This window comes from Dipodomys spectabilis, unplaced genomic scaffold, assembly GCF_019054845.1.
Source record: "Dipodomys spectabilis isolate Male_0828 unplaced genomic scaffold, ASM1905484v1 ptg000006l, whole genome shotgun sequence".
NCBI classification, from domain to species: domain Eukaryota; kingdom Metazoa; phylum Chordata; class Mammalia; order Rodentia; family Heteromyidae; genus Dipodomys; species Dipodomys spectabilis.
Genome location: NW_024870683.1, coordinates 5,947,134 through 5,952,116, shown reverse-complemented (window position 1 = coordinate 5,952,116; position 4,983 = coordinate 5,947,134).

Here is a 4,983-nt window from a genome sequence, read left to right as displayed (position 1 = left end):
GTTTTTTTGATAGGTGCTTTGTTTGGGCTGATGAGAAGTTTTGGGGTTTCTTTTGTTGCCAGTCCTGAGGCTTGAACTCAGGGCCTGTGCACTGTCCCTGAGCTTCTTTTGCACAAGGCTAGCACTTTACCACTTGAGCCATAGCTCAACTTTTTTTTAATAGTTTAGTGGAAATAAGAGTCTCACAGACTTTGCTGCCAGGGATAGCTTCAAACTGTGATCCTCAGCTCTCAGCCTCCTGAGTAGCTAGGGTTACAAGTGTGAGCCACCAGCATCCAGCTTGATGAGAGTTCTTGTCTTGAAATAGTACCAGGCTTTTAAGGCATCCTGGTCTCAGCATGTAAGAAGGGCTTTCTTGACCTGGTAATCCCAGAATCCCAGGATTGTTAGTAGGTTGCATCCAGTTAGGAAAGTTGGGTTTGTCACATAGGCAATCCACAGTCCTTTGTTGTGAGGTTTTACAGAACATCTGACTGGACTGATGACTGAAACACCCTGTCCTCACATCCCAGTGTCCCTTGCTTAGCCACAAGTCTTTGAGATATCTTCCTCTCAGGCTATCCCTGAGGGAAAGCCTTGTCCATGAAAAAAATCTTCAGAATGTCAAGAGAGTAGTGCCTACTGAGTCTCTGCTTGATACCAGTTCAGAACAATGAATAGGAAGGGCAAAGAGGAGAAGTCAGAATGAGTAAAGTAGATAGAGATTAAGTCAACCAGAAACTTCTCAAGAGTGCCATCATCCTTCAAGGGTGTTTCTTTTAATTCTTTTGTGATCGATGCTTCCTTTGTGGCTGTTCTGTCCATACATGTACTTACTCCACTGCAATAAAATCAGTTTGTGTGTCCATCGTTGGTCAGAAGAGTGTTTCGATTTCTCCCCTCTTGTTAACAACAATTTTTTTTTTGTTTTCAGTACTGAAAATTCAACCCAGGCCCTTGCAAATACTCTACCATTTGAGTAATCCCCTCTCCTGTCTTTCTTTTTTCTTTTTTTTTTTTTTTTTGGGGGGGGGGGCGGTGGTCAGGATCTTGCTATGTACCCCAGACTACATAGCAAGCCTGGAGAACTTGCCTCAATTTCCTGAGTACTGGGACTATGGGAAGACATTGCTCTTCCCCTCTCACAGCAATATCCATTGTGTGTGTGTATAAGAGAGGGAGAGAGAGCCGAGTGGCTTATGCCTGTAATCCCAGCTACTCAGGAGGCTGAGATCTGAGGATCACGGTTCAAAGCCAGCCTGGGCAGGAAAGTCTGTGAGACTCTTATCTCTAATAAACCACTAGAAAACCAGAAGTGGCTCTGTGGCTCAAGTGGTAGAGCATTCCCCTTGAGCTGAAGAGTTCAGGGATAGTGCTCAAGCCCAGAGTTCAAGCCCCACAACTGACCAAAGAGAGAGAGAGGAGAGAGAGACAGCAGGATGCCAAGTTTCTGCCATGTAACTTTGGAAAGGTCATGGGCAGCTGGGTTTTCTTTTTTTTTTTTGGTCAGTCGTGGGGCTTGAACTCTGGGCCTGGGCGCTGTCCCTCAGCTCTTCAGCTCAAGGCGAGCGCTCTACCACTTGAGCTACAGCGCCACTTCTGGTTTTCTGGTGGTTTATTGGAGATAGGAGTCTCACAGTCTTTCCTGCCCGAGCTGGCTTTGAACCGTGATCCTCAGATCTCAGCCTCCTGAGTAGCTAGGATTACAGGCGTGAGCCACCAGCGCCCGGCTGCAGCTGGGTTTTCATAGTCAATCCCTATCACTATTCAACTGCTATCCTCAGATCTCAACCCTCTGGGTAGCTAGGATTACAGGTGTGAGCTCCCAGTGCCTGGCTTAATCTGTGATTTCTAAAAGGCTGAATGGAAGTCTGTAAAGGAGCACTTATTGAGGAGATGCTTGGCTGATCTGTACCACTTGGGTGGAAGAAGGGCTTTCCACTTGGGAGGCTTTTAGATGCTAATATTTATTTTTCCCTTCATACAATAAGGGAAGTTAGTTTAACTCAAAAGATTTTATTTCTTGATCTTCTTGCTCTCACATGGCTAAGAAATGATACTTTAGTTACTGTGAATTTTTTTTTGGTCGGTTGTGGGGCCTGAACTCTGGGCCTGGGCACTGTCCCTCAGCTCTTCAGCCGTAGACTAGCACTCTACCTCTTGAGCCTCAGCCCTACTTCCGGCTTTTTCTGCTTATGTGGTGCTGAGGAATGGAACCCAGGGCCCCATGCATGCAAGATAATCACTCTACCACTGACCCACCTTCACAGCCCCAGTGATGTTAACAGAGTATGAGACTCTTAGAGTCAGGTGGTGTACTCTTCCCTGGCCTCAGGCATGAGGGCTGGTGTTGGAGCCACTGCCCAACTAATGAGGATGGCAGAGTTAAAACATAGAGCTTGGGGCATCACGGTTTTTTTTTTTTTCTTGTTTCCTGGAGTTCATTTTAATAAATATTATTTATTTATTTATTTACTTATTTAGTCGGCCTGAACTCTGGGCCTGGGTGCTGTCCCTCAGCTCTTCAGCTCAAAGCAAGTGCTCTACCACTTGAGCCACAGCACCACTTCTGGTTTTCTGGTGGTTTATTGGAGATAAGAATCTCACAGACTTTCCTGTCCAGGCTTTGAACTGTGATCCTCAGATCTCAGCCTCCTGAGTAGCCAGGGTTACAGATGGTTCCCAGCTAAATATTTTATATGATCAGTTGTACAAGGGCGTTGTTCCTTTGTGTTCCTTTCCTAAAAGTACTGGAGCATCATTTTGCATAGTTTGCTTTCCTCTCAGGTGTTACATATTTTCCCCTTCCCCCCTCCCCCTGCCCTGCTTCCTGGTATTAGCACTTGAACTCAGGACCTCATGCTCTCTTGCTTGGCTTTTTTTTTTTTTTTCCTGATGGTGGAACTTAAGACCTGGGTGCTGTCCTGAGCTCTTTTGCTCAGTGCTAACATTCTACCACTTTGAACCACAGCTCTACTTCCAGTTTTCTGGAGATAAGAGTCTCAATGACTTTCCTACCTGGGCTGGTTTTGAATTGAGATCTTCAGATCTCAGTAGCTAGAGTGGCTAGAGCAACTAGTGCCTAGCTGAATTTTTTTTTTATACGCTTTAAAAAGTTTTTGTTGTTATAAAGGTACTGTACAGAGGAGTAACAGTTACACAAGTCAGGTAAAGAGTACCTTCCTTCCTTCCTTCCTTTCTTTCTCTCTCTCTCTCTCTTTTTCTTTCTTTTTTTTGCCACTCCTGGGGCTTTAACTCTGGGCCTGGGCACTGTCTCTGAGCTGCTTTTAGCTCAAGGTTAGTGCTCTCCCACTTGAGCCACAGTGCCACTTGTGGCTTTTTTTTTTTTTTTTTTTGAGTAGTTTATTGGAGGTAAGAGTCTCACAGAGTATCCTTCCTGGGCTGGCTTTAAACCGTGATCCTCAGATTTCAGCCTCCTTAGTATCTAGGATTACAGGTGTGAGCCACCAGCATCCAGCTTAGAGTACACTTCTTTTTGGACAATGCCACTCTCACTTGGCTTTTTTTGCTCACCCTTAGTGCTATACCACTTGAACCACACATCTGTTTCTGCTTTGTGTTAGATATTTGGAAATGAGTCTTGGGATTTGTCTACCCAGGCTGGCTCTGAATCAGAATTATCAGCTCTCAACCTCCTGAGTAGCTTTGATTACAAGTGTGAGCTCTTTACTTTCTATTTTTACCCCCACAGAGTAGAAAATCTTGTCTGTGTGAAACTGCTTGACAAGGGCCCTCTCCATATTCCTTTTCCTTGCTACCATTATCAGGAGGCTCCCTCTGATGGTTTTTACCCAAGAAGAGATCATTATATAACATCAATGATTTTTGTGGAATTTCTGGTCATTGGGTATATGTATGTATGCTGTGTGTACCTGGGGTTGTGTCTAATGCCAGCCAGTCAGAGTAGATGTTGTCCTAAAGTACAGAAGTGGGACTAGAAATCCTGCTATGCCAGAATTTAACCCTAGACACTGGGAGATCCATGAGTTAATCTCAGTGGTGATAATCTGGGTGGCCTAAGGTGCAGGAGGAAATTCAGAGGGCTTGGAGAAGTGATTAGTTGTCAATGTTTATTAAAGACCTAGTTTGAAGCAGAGTGCAATAGTACACACCTGTAATTTCAGCACTTAAAAGGCTGAAACAGTTCAAGACTAGCCTGAACTACCTAATGAGACCCTGTCTCAAACAAGCAAGCAAAATCAACTAGTTTGATAAAACAATAAGTTCCTTTCACATACTACCTGAACCATACATCCAGTAACAGCATTTTACCTAGATGCTTGGCCTAACAGTTCTCACTCTGGCAAGCAGAAGCACTGGGCAGTGTCCTGAAGCCAGAGGCTGGTCTCTCGAGCAGACAGAAGGTAATTGGGACTTCTAAGGGGATATATGACAAGGTTGAGTATACGAGGTATAGAGAGGAACTGGACATGAGATTCAGAGCAGGAAGAACAGTGCAAGATTTAGTCTACCTCTTATTGTAACCACCCCTCAAGAGTCCCCAAAGACACTGGTTCACTTCAGTTGGGCTGCATCTTTTATTTCATGTCACATCCTCTTCTTGCCTGCTAATGTTCTCCAGTCTGGAACTTAATAGCTCGAAATGCTGCTTTGGAGTCAGCATTTGCCATCTTTCAAGATCTGGATGTCCTTTTTGGTTTCCCTAGGATTACAACAGACAAGAATGAGGCCATCTCCATGGAAATTGTCATTATACCTTCCCAAGGCCTCTGTTCAGTACTCCTGGACACTGCCCTGAGCCGCTTCCCCCTAGTGTACAGATGCAAGATAGATCCCAGGGGTCCATAGCACATCCTTCTATAACTTTGTCCTACACACCTCCCCCTCTTGACTACCTGGGATTTCGACCTACTATATGCTGATAGCTTCCCGAAATACCTCTAGCCCAGACCTTTGTCGTGTCTCTTCCTGCCCATTGCATGTCTCTACCAGGATCTGAGGACATACTGTTCATAGACATCA